The sequence below is a fragment of the Entelurus aequoreus genome, linkage group LG07, assembly GCF_033978785.1.
Source record: "Entelurus aequoreus isolate RoL-2023_Sb linkage group LG07, RoL_Eaeq_v1.1, whole genome shotgun sequence".
NCBI lineage: Eukaryota > Metazoa > Chordata > Actinopteri > Syngnathiformes > Syngnathidae > Entelurus > Entelurus aequoreus.
The window spans coordinates 41,371,045-41,385,722 of record NC_084737.1 but is presented as its reverse complement, the minus strand read 5'-3'; the positions used below and the strand labels follow the sequence as shown (position 1 = coordinate 41,385,722).

Below are 14,678 nucleotides of genomic sequence, written 5' to 3'. Positions count from 1 at the left end.
GGTGAACAGGCAAATTGGGAACAGGTGGGTGCCATGATTGGATATAAAAGTAGATTCCATGAAATGCTCAGTCATTCACAAACAAGGATGGGGCGAGGGTCACCACTTTGTCAACAAATGCGTGAGCAAATTGTTGAACACTTTAAGAAAAACCTTTCTCAACCAGCTATTGCAAGGAATTTAGGGATTTCACCATCTACGGTCCGTAATATCATCAAAGGGTTCAGAGAATCTGGAGAAATCACTGCACGTAAGCAGCTAAGCCCGTGACCTTTGATCCTTCAGGCTGTACTGCGTCAACAAGCAACATCAGTGTGTAAAGGATATCACCACATGGGCTCAGGAACACTTCAGAAACCCACTGTCAGTAACTACAGTTGGTCGCTACATCTGTAAGTGCAAGTTAAAACTCTCCTATGCAAGGCGAAAACCGTTTATCAACAACACCCAGAAACGCCGTCGGCTTCGCTGGGCCTGAGCTCATCTAAGATGGACTGATACAAAGTGGAAAAGTGTTCTGTGGTCTGACGAGTCCACATTTGAAATTGTTTTTGGAAACTGTGGATGTCGTGTCCTCCTGACCAAAGAGGAAAAGAACCATACGGATTGTTATAGGAGCAAAGTTGAAAAGCCAGCATCTGTGATGGTATGGGGGTGTATTAGTGCTCAAGACATGGGTAACTTACACATCTGTGAAGGCGCCATTAATGCTGAAAGGTACATACAGGTTTTGGAGCAACATATGTTGCCATCCAAGCAACGTTACCATGGACGCCCCTGCTCATTTCAGCAAGACAATGCCAAGCCACCTGTTACATCAATGTGGCTTCATAGTCAGAGAGTGCGGGTACTAGACTGGCCTGCCTGTAGTCCAGACCTGTCTCCCATTGAAAATGTGTGTCGCATTATGAAGCCTAAAATACCACAACGGAGACCCCCGGACTGTTGAACAACTTAAAGGCCTACTGAAATGACATTTTTTAAATTTAAACGGGGATAGCAGATCCATTCTATGTGTCATACTTGATCATTCCGCGATATTGCCATATTTTTGCTGAAAGGATTTAGTAGAGAACATCGACGATAAAGTTCACAACTTTTGGTCGCTGATAAAAAAAGCCTTGCCTGTACCGGAAGTAGCGTGACGTCGCAGGTTGAAAGGCTCCTCACATTTCCCCATTGTTTACAACAGCAGCAAGAGCGATTCGGACCGAGAAAGCGACGATTACCCCATTAATTTGAGCGAGGATGAAAGATTCGTGGATGAGGTACGTGAGAGTGAAAGACTAGAGTGCAGTACAGGACGTATCTTTTTTCGCTCTGACCGTAACTTAGGTACAAGGGCTCATTGGATTCCACACTTTCTCCTTTTTCTATTGTGGATCACGGATTTGTATTTTAAACCACCTCGGATACTATATCCTCTTGAAAATGAGAGTCGAGAACGCGAAATGGACATTCACAGTGACTTTTATCTCCACGACAATACATCGGCGAAACACTTTAGCTACGGAGCTAACGTGATAGCATTGGGCTTAACTGCAGATAGAAACAAAAGAAATAAACCCCTAACTGGAAGGATAGACAGAAAATCAACAATACTATTAAACCATGGACCTGTAACTACACGGTTAATGCTTTCCAGCCCGGCGAAGCTTAACAATGCTGTTGCTAACGACGCCATTGAAGCTAACTTAGCTACGGGACCTCACTGAGCTATGCTAAAAACATTAGCTATCCAGCTACGCCAGCCAGCCCTCATCTGCTCATCAACACCCGTGCTCACCTGCGTTCCAGCGATCGACGGAGCGACGAAGGACTTCACCCGATCACCGATGCGGTCGGCGGCCCGGAGACGGAGGAAGTGTGAAGTGAAGTGAATTACATTTATATAGCGCTTTTTCTCAAGTGACTCAAAGCGCTTTACATTGTGAAACCCAATATCTAAGTTACATTTAAACCAGTGTGGGTGGCACTGGGAGCATGTGGGTAAAGTGTCTTGCCCAAGGACACAACGGCAGTGACTAGGATGGCGGAAGCGGGGATCGAACCTGCAACCCTCAAGTTGCTGGTACGGCCGCTCTACCAACCGAGCTATACCGCCCCACAAAGTCAAGGAAGTCAAGGTGAGGTCGGCGGCTAGCGTCGGATAGCGCGTCTGCTATCCATCTCAAAGTCCTCCTGGTTGTTTTGCTGTAGTCCGCCGCTAATACACCGATCCCACCTGCAGTGTTCTTCTTTGCAGTCTTCATTGTTCATTAAACAAATTGCAAAAGATTCACGAACACAGATGTCCAGAATACTGTGGAATTTTGCGATGAAAACAGAGCTTATTGTATTGGATCCAATGGGGTCCGAATACTTCCGTTTCAACCATTGACGTCACGCGCATACGTCATCATACATAGACGTTTTCAACCGGAAGTTTCGCGGGAAATTTAAAATTGCACTTTATAAGTTAACCCAGCCGTATTGGCATGTGTTGCAATGTTAATATTTTATCATTGATGTATAAACTATCAGACTGCGTGGTCGGTAGTAGTGGGTTTCAGTAGGCCTTTAAGCTGTACATCAAGCAAGAATGGGAAAGAATTCCACCTGAGAAGCTTAAAAAATGTGTCTCCTCAGTTCCCAAACGTTTACTGAGTGTTGTTAAAAGGAAAGGCCATGTAACACAGTGGTGAACACGCCCTTTCCCAACTACTTTGGCACGTGTTGCAGCCATGAAATTCTAAGTTAATTATTATTTGCAAAAAAAAAAGTTTATGAGTTTGAACATCAAATATCTTGTTTTTGTAGTGCATTCAATTGAATATGGGTTGAAAAGGATTTGCAAATCATTGTATTCAGTTTATATTTACATCTAACACAATTTCCCAACTCATATGGAAACGGAGTTTGTAATAAAGGGTGAGAATAGGAATTAAACATTTATGGTAATATCTTGCTAAAATGTCTATTTCCTTAAAGGCCTACTGAAACCCACTACTACCGACCACGCAGTCTGATAGTTTATATATCAATGATGAAATCTTAACATTATAACACATGCCAATACGGCCGGGTTAACTTATAAAGTGACATTTTAAATTTGCCGCTAAACTTCCGGTTCGAAACGCCTCTGAGGATGACGTATGCGTGTGACGTAGCCCGGCGAACACGGGTATGCCTTCCACATTGAAGCCGATACGAAAAAGCTCTGTTTTCATTTCATAATTCCACAGTATTCTGGACATCTGTGTTCGTGAATCTGTTTCAATCATGTTCATTGCATTATGGAGAAGGAAGCCAAGCAAGCAAAGAAGAAAGTTGTCGGTGCGAAATGGACGTATTTTTCGAACGTAGTCAGCCACAACAGTACACAGCCGGCGCTTCTTTGTTTACATTCCCGAAAAATGCAGTCAAGATGGAAGAACTCGGATAACAGAGACTCTAACCAGGAGGACTTTTGACCTGGATACACAGACGCCTGTAGAGAACTGGGACAACACAGACTCTTACCAGGATTACTTTGATTTGGATGACAAAGACGCAGACGTGCTACTGTGAGTATGCAGCTTTGGCTTTTTTTTGCGTATGTACGTAACTTTTTTAAAATATATAAGCTTTATGAACCTTGGGTTAGGTGAACGGTCTTTTGGGCTGAGTGATTGTGTGTGTTGATCATGTGTTTGAATTGTATTGGCGTGTTCTATGGAGCTAGGAGCTAGCAGAGGAGCTAGGAGCTAGCATAACACGTACCGTACCGTACGTGCGCGTCACGTACGTAACTTTTTAAAAATATATAAGCTTTATGAACCTTGGGTTAGGTGAACGGTCTTTTGGGCTGAGTGATTGTGTGTGTTGATCAGGTGTTTGAATTGTATTGGCGTGTTCTATGGAGCTAGGAGCTAGCAGAGGAGCTAGGAGCTAGCATAACAAACACGCAGGTGTTATTATGCAGGATTAATTTGTGGCATATTAAATATAAGCCTGGTTGTGTTGTGGCTAATAGAGTATATATATGTCTTGTGTTTATTTACTGTTGTAGTCATTCCCAGCTGAATATCAGGTACCGTGAGTATGCAGCCTTGGCTGCTAAACATTCGATAACTTGACCGTATGTGCGCGTCACGTACGTAACTTTTTAAAAATATATAAGCTTTATGAACCTTGGGTTAGGTAAACGGTCTTTTGGGCTGAGTGATTGTGTGTGTTGATCAGGTGTTTGAATTGTATTGGCGTGTTCTATGGAGCTAGGAGCTAGCAGAGGAGCTAGGAGCTAGCATAACAAACACGCAGGTGTTTTTATGAAGGATTAATTTGTGGCATATTAAATATAAGCCTGGTTGTGTTGTGGCTAATAGAGTATATATATGTCTTGTGTTTATTTACTGTTGTAGTCATTCCCAGCTGAATATCAGGTCACCCCGGCTCTCACAGCATCTTCCCTATCTGAATAGCTTCAACTCCCCACTAGTCCTTCACTTGCACTTTACTCATCCACAAATCTTTCATCCTCGCTCAAATTAATGGGGAAATTGTCGCTTTCTCGGTCCGAATCTCTCTCACTTCATGCGGCCATCATTGTAAACAATAGGGAACTTTGCATATATGTTCAACTGACTACGTCACGCTACTTCCGGTAGGTGCAAGCCTTTTTTTTATCAGATACCAAAAGTTGCAATCTTTATCGTCGTTGTTCTATACTAAATCCTTTCAGCAAAAATATGGCAATATCGCGAAATGATCAAGTATGACACATAGAATAGATCTGCTATCCCCGTTTAAATAAAAAAAATTCATTTCAGTAGGCCTTTAAATGTACTTTTTGAATGTTGACTGCCGAAGGACAGCTCCTGTATTGTACCTGAAGGGTGACAAAGTCCAAAAGTGAAGGCAGATCACTTTTCAATTAATTCCATGCTTCTGCAATTTGTGGACATACGATGATCATCAAAACAAGATCAGCTATGTCCTCCAGGTTTTACTGGCTTGGCATGACACTTGATATTGACAGTGGGTTTGCGTTTTATGTCTGTATCTGTAAGTTCTGGCCTGTTTGGTCATTTGGTTTGGCTACACCTGTTTATGTGCATGATGGAATTTTGGTTTATTCCATTACAAACTTCTGACCTTTTGATCATTTGGCTTACATTGCCTAAAAAAAAAAATCAATTTACAAATTTTAACATTAATGTTGTGTTTTCAGTTAAAATGTTATGGGCTGCACAGGCTTAAGGAAGGGTGGTGGCTGGTGGCCATATAAACTGTACGACACATCTTTCCGTACACTGGACAGGACAGACTGGCATGGCTAATGATGTAAGTGGTTACAATTAAACGTATTGTCAAAAAACAATAGATTTTTCCTGGTAATGATTGTTTTTTTTCTTTGTTTGTTTTTGCAATAAAGGTACATTTTCATGCCTGTGAAACTACATCAGGCAAGTGCTGGATATAAAATTATATGTTCAATTAATATCTTTAATCATCCCTGGAGTACCCATGTGTTATTTTTTTTAAAGGTTCCCATTCATCAAGTGAGTGCTGTGGTCGCTGGAAGTCTATTTTTTGGATGATTTCAACCACTTAAAATAGTAAAAAATATTTAATAGCTAGCAATATTGCCAAACATCAGAATAATTTGGCATTTGTTTTTCAGTGCACATTTTCAATGGAAGGGAGATGGGTTTGTCTGAAAAATGTAGTCGCTCACTGGATCCTTAGATCAATTTCTGGCACGTATTAAATGGGCATTTCTGCTGACCTGATACAGTCAGTTAATCTTCATAAAATAAGTACCGGTATGTCAGGCTGTGATGGAATAAGATGAATTGAGTAAAAAATTTACATGTTGTCCGCATGTCAGAGAGGCAATTACGATAACTGATTCCTTGGGAATGGAAGACGACCATAAGCGGAAAATCCTAGGAAATTGGAGGTAACAGCTTGTGAAAGTTTAACTGTAAAAACTAAGGTTTACAGGTTTTAATGCTTTGTCTTTTTTTATGTGAGGAGAATATATTGTGTTCTGTCAATGCATTTTTAATAATAATTAGGAACTTCTCGAGGATGAGAGGCAAAGAAAACAGGTGGACGGCAAAAACTGTTTCTCACCTGAATCAGCAAGATTGCAGAAGCTGTGGAGATTTGATGTTAAAGGTAAACATTTCAATTAGGAACGTTTGTAGAAAACTGTTTCTCTCCTCGTCATCCAATCATATGCAACTAAATACATGCCATTTTATTTTGCACCAGCACGATGCCTACAGCACGGCTTTAGGGACATACAAACTCTGGTGAAAAAAAACTCATTTGCAGAAGTAATAACAGCCATTTTAAAATGTGAGCGATATTTGATTAAAAAAATCGGCGTATTTATGTTGCTAACTGACAGACAAACAAAGTAAACCTGACGAAAAAATTTACTCCTTTACAGAGGTAATAACATCAATTCTACAATGGAATCAGTATTTGATATTCAAATCGGCGTTTAAAAACATTGTTATGTTGCTAACTAACAGACAAACACAATAAACCTGGCGAAAACTTAACCTCATTGAAGAAGGTAATAATTGCAATTCTACAGTGGTGGTGTTATTTGATATCCAACTTGGCCTTCCGAAACTTAAAGTTGCATTTTTTTTTACGTAGCTGGGTAATTCAATAGACCCCACTATCGAGTTACGCAACTGTTTGTTTTTTTCGAGGAAGTTGCCAAATTTGACAGAACACCGGCTAAACAGAAAGGTACTCTACGAGTTACATCGCTAACATAATTATGGATTATATTACTAATTGGTACATTACCAAACACAGTAGGTACTTACCGAATTAAAGTACATTTTAGGAAAATCTTTATTTGCCAGAGGACGGTGACGCTATTGTCTTACATTGAAAAGCCAAGCTAGCTACACAACAAATTAAGCTAACATTGCTAAGGTATCATTCACACATTTCTAACCTACAGTTATAACTTACTGTTTTATTGTCTCTGTTCTGCCTTGTACGTTTTCCTGACAGGAAGTTGACAATTGTATTGTACCAGTGTGTTTTATTTTGACAGCGTTGGCGGAAGTCCTTACAAGGTATGATGGGAAACTGGGGTCTAGTAGAATGCCTCTCTAAACACGCAGTGAATGTTGGAATTTGCAGACGTGTTTTTAGACTTTGTACGCGTCAGAAAGCAATGACGGTAAGTAAATAAGTTGTCTAAAAGTTAAGGTGACAAGATTATGTAACTTTTTTAGGCTGACCATATTCTGAAATCCCAAAAAGAGGACACATATATGCGTGCCAAGGCGGGCAGCATGCCAAGGCCGGGACTTGGTGAAAATGTGCCAATGATACTCGAACTTGCTTTATAAATAATATATTTATTTAAATAAAGCATTTTTTCTCCTCTGTTGACAGCAGTGTTGGCGCTAGGAATGTTCAAAATGATGTCCCAGGGACCCATCAAGTCATAAAAATGGGGTCCCACAGTACATTTTTGGGGCCCCACTTTTTTGTAAGCGTTTTGAAAAAAAATTATAAATGTATGCATTATACCAGGGGTGGGCAATTAATTTTTACCGGGGGCCGCATGAGCAACCCGAGCACTGCTGGAGGGCCACATCGACAATATTTCAATTAAATTTTGCTCAATATTATTTTTTATATATACCGTAAGATAAATAATAATAATAATAATAATATAATTAATAATAATAGTAATACTTCAACATAGTGTGTGTAACAGCATTCCATGACTAATATAAATAAATTAACATTAATAATAAATGACAGTAAAATAAGCACACGTATGACTGAGGAGTCATAGTGTAACTTTGTGTGGTGTTTGAGTTGTCCGACTTTTTGTGTGGCCATAAACGCACCAGTGGTTTAGTGCTATGCGTGTTGGTGACAGATGACAAGTTGGTTTTGGCCTGGTTTGTACGGCAGAAAATGACTAGTTTTTCGAGATAGAAGTGTTTTACTTATGTTTTTGGTGTGGTTATGGCCGAATATAAACAGTTTTGCTCAATAAAGTGATCGATATAATTCCTGGCCTCGAAGCATCTCGATAGACGTTACAATAATTGAACGGTGTTCAATTGAACGGTGTTGACGTACACCGTTAGGGCCGCTTGTTGTCACTGTCACTCAAAGTTGCATTGCAAAATTACATAGAATAAATGTGTTTATTTTGTTTAGAATTCAGATGGGATTTGATTTGGTGCGCGGCATATATTTGCTGCGCGCAGCTGATGCTTGAGCAGTGCGAAATTGCGCAGGCACGCACCTTAGAGGGAGCGTTGCATGGCAGTCCATGTCTTTTTGGAAACACGCCATTCTTCATCAACTTTTCTCTTTTTAGCGTCTCGGGTGTAAACCGTGCATCACTTGTCGCTGCATGTGCACCTTCACTCGCAGGTTACACACGGACACACGCCCATAAATAATAATTTTCAAAATAAAAGCAGCACAGTTGTATTGCGCGCACGACATAGATGTTTTTTCAACTTTATTTTGTAATTAATGATTGCAGCTGTTCACATTCACTCACAATCACGCACACGCATACGTCCACACGGAAGTAATACAAATAACGATTTTCAAAACAAAAGCAGCACTGTTGTATTGCACACTCGACATAGATACTTTTTAAAATGTATTTTGTAATTTATAATTGGCCTCACGCGGGCCGGACAGGGACGCACAAAGGGCCGGATGCGGCCCGCGGGCCGCAGAATGCCCAGGTCTGCATTATACTGTTGTACCTCACATTCTATATTGTGTTTTGGAAAAAGGTTGTCATAAACGTTACTCTGTTCATTAAAAAAATAATTAAAAAAAGAAAACAAATGTGTATACATATGTAAATGTATTCAGTTATAAACATTCATTCACTTTCTTCTTTCCTTCATGGATCTAAACTTTACCGCTACTGGTAGTTTTTTCCATGTTTTTATTTAATAACTTGTAGGTGTATTTATTTCAGTATAAAAGTGTAAAAAGTGTTTTGCTTCGGTCATGAAATGATGATAATGGTGTGCCAGGGCATACATGCATGTTGTATTTAACGCTTCTGAAGTCTACATCAACTTCAGATCTATTCCTCAATTCAAAATGTTTTAGTTTTTTTATGTTGTTTTTTTGTTTGTTTGTTTTCCGCCCTTTTTTTTCAAACAAAACTATGTTTTTAATGGCAAACACAAAATATGCAAAATCTTCCACCAAAAATATTTTTCAAAGTGGAATAATTGATGTGAAGTAATCGGAACCTTGGATAGGTCAATAATTCATAATAACATTGATTTTGATTCAATATTGTAGCGGCTGGCTACGGGGTGTTAGCCAATGGCTTTGGCTGGGGGGCGGGACTTCCGGGGAAGTGAGGGAAGTGACGTTGTTGACAGGAAGTGGTGGTTCGAGTTTTGCCGGGAAAGGAGATAGACGCATGTTGGAGCTGTTGTGTGCCTTAAATGCATCTTGTATAATAAATGCAAGATAACTGAAGAAGTCTCTGAGCCTACATTCCTGAGATTATTACACTGGTGTCAGAAGTAAAACCGACGATTTTCGGAAGAGACTTTGTCGCGGTAAGGACACGCTCCGTATCGCGCATTAGCAAGTTAGCTTCAGTCTGTGAGTTAGCTAGGACCGCAAGCCGTTTAGCATGTTTAGCTCCGGTGAGCATAAGTTTAAAGTTGAGCGGGATGACGCTGTTTTGGAGCGGGTGACCGTCGAACAGCCGCGCTCCTGCTCGCACACGAGCGGCTCGTCAGCCCATGAGGACGTAAAGATGTCGCCGCTGTCGCCGCAGCCCACACCTTCCCCGCACGGCGCGTCCCCCCCACCGTCTGCGGCCTCAGTGAAGACGCCAAAATTTGCCGGTGGATCAGATTGGGAGGCGTTCCACGCTCAATTTGAACTGTTGGCGGACGCTAGAAGGTGGGAAGAAAGGGACAAAGCATTGCAATTGGCGTTGTGTCTGGAGGGAGAGGCTCTTTCGTGCCTTCTGCTGCTGGACCCTGAACAGCAGCGGTGCTACGCAGCCCTGGCGGGGGCGCTCAAGAGGAGGTTTGGGAGATGGTCTCAGCCAGCACTTTTAAAAACTGAACTGAGAGGGAGGTGCAGGAAGCCTGGCGAGCCACTGACATTGAGGGCCAGGTGCGCCGTGCATATGGTCACCTGCCTGCTGATGCACGGAATGAGCTCGCAACTGACCTGTTTGTTGGAGCCATTACTCCTCCTGATCTGCGTGTGCAAGTGCAGCTTCAGCACCCGAGGTCCCTGCAGGAGGCACTGGAAGCTGCCGTGGAGAGGGAGATGCTGGGGAGTGCAGCTGCAGCCGGGGAACTGGAAAGTATACCCCATCCAGTGAGGGCGGCATCGTCACACCCGTCTAGCGACGGGGCTCCGGCTTGGGCGAAAGAAAGTACCGAACTGCTGAGGTCGGTGACTCTGCAAAGTCAACGTGGCCCGCGCCCCATGCAGGTCTGCTGGGGATGTGGCCAACCTGGACACTTTCGCAGGGAGTGCCCTGCCACTCGTCGTGAGCCGGGAAACGGCGCCGGGCCCGCATAGTCAGGGGTATGCGGGCCCCTACGTCCACCGCGGACCCTGACTCGCCAGCCCAGGCTCGTCAAGCAGGGGAAGGAGCACATCAGCACAGCCAGGGGGGAGGGGCTCCATCCCCCCCAGAAGCAGACGACGACTCGCCTTCTACTCCTTCTTCTCGCTTTCGGGCACCCGTAGGAGCCCAGCGGCACAGCCAGGGGGGAGGGACTCCATCCGCCCCAGAAGTAGATGACAGCAGTGTGCCACCTATGGCGGTGGGCTGGACACGGGGGGGGGGGGGGGGGGGGGGGGCAAAAGTGGGGGCTCCTGCCATGTTGCTGTCTCTCTGCAGGGGGTGCCTACCGTGGGTCTGGTGGACACAGGGTCATCGGTAACGCTGGTAAGACCGGACGTTCTTCCCAGCAGTACACCACTTGAGCCCACAGCAGTACAGCTACGCACAGTCACGGGCCAGCTAGCTCCTATGGTGGGGAAGGGGTTCCTGTGGTTGTGCGTGGGGGGAAAGCGAGTTCGCCACCTAGTTTGGGTGGCAGACGTGCAAGACTGCTGCATCTTAGGGCTGGACTTCCTCCAGGTCACTGGGTGCCTGCTAGACATGGGGAGGGGTACACTTAACTTCCCGGGGGGCCCTACAGTTGCCATGGGTACCCTAGTTCCCGGGCCCCTGCCCGTTTCACCGCATGCCTCTACATTCTTGTTGCCTCACACCTCACCTAGTTACTACCCCTGCCCTCGCCCTGTCTCCCTTCAGCCAATGAGGGGGGAGACAGAGCTGTGTATTACCCGGGGATGCCAGCCCTGGGCATCCCTACCCACGGGCCCCCACCCGCAGCCGGCACTCCGGTCATAGGGGGAGGAGTGTGGAGAGAGGAGTACAGGGACTTGGAGAAACAGCAACAGGAGCAGCTGAAACAGCTGCTGGTGGAATTCCAGGGCAGCTTTGCAATGAACGAGAGTGAAGTGGGAAGAACCCACTTGGCAGAGCATGTCATAGACACTGGCTTGGCGCGGCCCATCAAGTGCCACGCACGCCGCATCCCCCTCGCTCGACAGCAGGTATGCGACAAGGCCGTAGATGACCTGCTGCGGGCCGACTTTATTGAGCCGGGCTTGTGGCAATTCAAAGTCCTCAGTTTTGGGCTCTGTAATGCCCCCGCCACTTTTGCCCGGCTTATGGACAAAGTGCTGGCTGGTATTTCCCGTCAAGAGTGCCTGGTGTACCTGGACGACATCTTGGTACATGGGCGTTCTTTCGAAGCAGCCCTGGGGTCCCTGAGGAGAGTCCTGGAGAGGATTCGAGCAGCGGGCCTTAAACTGCACCCCGAGAAATGCAGTTTCATGCGGCGGGAAGTAACTTTCTTGGGACATGAGCTGGGGGCAGATGGCATTGGCGCCATGGGAGAGAAGGTGCGGGCTGTGAGGGATTGGCCCGCCCCTCGGGACCAAGGACAGCTGAAGAGCTTCATTGGGCTTGCCTCGTACTATCGGAGGCACGTGCGGGGTTTTGCTACAATCGCCGCGCCCCTATATCGATTGCTGGAAAAAGGCAAAGACTTTGTGTGGTCCGAAGGGTGCCAGGAGGCATTCTGGGGGCTGAAACGGGCCTTGTGTGAGGCCCCGGTACTCGCCCCACCTGACCTCGCCCTGCCCTTCTTACTGGACACTGATGCCAGCGGAGTGGGGGTGGGGGGTGTACTTGCACAGCCGTGGCAGGAAGGGGAAAGGGTGGTGGCATACTTCAGCCAGAAACTCAACAAGTCTGAACGGAACTATTGTGTCACCCGCCGAGAACTCCTGGCAGTGGTGCTCTCTATCAGACACTTTAAATATTACTTGTGTGGCCTCCCCTTTGTGATCAGAACTGACCACTCTGCCCTCCAGTGGCTAATGACTTTCCGGGAGCCGGAGGGGCAGGTTGCCAGGTGGGTGGAAGAGCTGCAAGGATACAACTTTAAAATAGAACATCGGCCAGGTGCTCGCCACTCCAACGCGGACGCGCTCTCGCGCCGGCCGTGTGCAGCAGACGGATGTCGGTACTGCGAGCGCAGGGAAGCCCGGGAACAAGAGCGGCGGGCAGAGGGCGCTGAGTGTGCGGCCGTCAGTCAGGCTGATGACGTTGTCTGCGGAGAACTACAGACTGTGACGAATGCTGACTGGAGGCGCACGCAGGTGGAGGACACAGACCTTCATCCTGTTTTGCAGTGGGTAGAGGCTCGGCAGCGCCCGCCTTGGGAGGCGGTGGCACCATTCTCTAAGGCTACTAAGGGCCTGTGGGCCATGTTTGATTCATTGCGGGTGTCCCAAGGCGTGTTGCAGCGGGCATTTAAGGCCGCGGCCACGGGGGAAGAACAGTGGCAGGTGGTGGTGCCAAAGGGACTGCAAGGGGCAGTGCTTAAGGCAGTGCATGGGGGAGGTGGGTCTGGACATTTCGGGGTCGCCAAAACACTCAAGCGGCTGCGACAGGGGTTCTATTGGGGTCGGCAGAAGAGAGATGTGGAGGACTTCTGCCGCCGCTGTGACCCTTGCGTTGCCCGCAAAGGCCCCACTGGGCGCTCACAGGCACCGCTCCAACAGTTCCCAGTGGGGTGCCCCATGGACAGGGTGGGGATTGACATTACAGGGCCGTACCCACTGTCTGACAAGGGGAACCGCTATGTCCTTTCCGCCATAGACTATTTCACCAAGTGGCCAGAGGCATACGCCATTCCCAACCAGGAGGCAGAGACCATTGCTGATGCCCTGGTGGAGGGCATGATAGGTCGGTTTGGCGTCATGGCGTCTCTGCACAGTGACCGAGGCACAAACTTTGAGTCCCGGGTGTTCGCGGCCTTGTGCGAGCGCCTGGGCATTCACAAGACCCGCACTACCCCATTGCACCCTCAGAGTGATGGGTTAGTGGAGCGGTTCCATCGCAACCTGGGAGACCAGCTCGCCATTGTCACCTCCCGCCACCAGCGTGACTGGGACCAACACCTACTACTGGTGCTGATGGCGTGTCGCTCTGCTGTCCAAGAATCCACGGGGTGCACACCGGCGCTTCTCATGCTAGGGAGAGAGATGCGCACACCAGCAGAGCTGGCCTTTTGCCGCCCACCGGATGCCCCGGCCTTCGCTGCAGGGCCAGAGTACGCCAGGAAATTACAGGACCGGCTGGACTCAGCCCACAGTTTCGCTCGGGAGCAGCTGCAGGAAGCTGGCATCAAACAAAAGTGCTACTATGATGTGACGACCCGAGGAAGGGACTTCGCGCCAGGCCAGTTGGTCTGGGTCTACAACCCGATTCGGAAGAAGGGCCGCAGTCCCAAGCTGGACAGCAAATGGACAGGACCCTGTAAGATACTCCAGAAGCTGGGAGAGGTTGTGTATCGTGTCCAGCTTCCCCCCCGGGGAAGGAAGGTGGCCCTCCACAGAGACAGACTCGCCCCCTACCGGGGGGGGTCCCCCTTCCCTTGCCTCGGATACACAGGTGACCTCTCCCTTGCCCGCCCAGCCCTTTACAAATACCCCGCTTACGCCCCAGGGGGAACCAATTTCCCCACTCCCCTCCTCCCCCGCCCCCTCCAGCTCCCTCCCGAGGACTGGCACACCCGACCCAGCTGTCCCACTGCTGGGAAATGGAAGAGAGCGGCCGAGGCGGATGAAGAGGCCTCCGGACCGCTTGCAAGACTTTGTGGTGTCCTTAGACTGAAGGGAAGGGGTGTGGGGGGGTTTGTGAACCCGCTTTTGTGTGATGTGAGGGTTATGTTGTTTACACTGTTTTGTTTGCACTAATGGGTTGCTCTGTTTTACATGCTGCTATGGTGTTGCCAAATGTTGCCTTAAGGGTCAGTCCTCGAGGGCGAGGACTTTTTGTAAGGGGGGGGGTGATGTAGCGGCTGGCTACGGGGTGTTAGCCAATGGCTTTGGCTGGGGGGCGGGACTTCTGGAGAAGTGAGGGAAGTGACGTTGTTGACAGGAAGTGGTGGTTCGAGTTTTGCCGGGAAAGGAAATAGACGCATGTTGGAGCTGTTGTGTGCCTTAAATGCATCTTGTACAATAAATGCAAGATAACTGAAGAAGTCTCTGAGCCTACATTCCTGAGATTATTACAATATTATGTTTTGAACAATGACAGTTTGAAAGAAAAAAAA

General features: G+C 46.8%; 1 protein-coding gene across 1 annotated transcript in view; it reads left to right on the top strand.

Moving 5' to 3' along the window:
- Positions 1-14,678, top strand: part of LOC133653880 (zinc finger MYM-type protein 1-like) — a 123,886-nt gene that overhangs the window by 65,912 nt on the left and 43,296 nt on the right. The gene's annotated exons all lie outside the window — the stretch shown is intronic.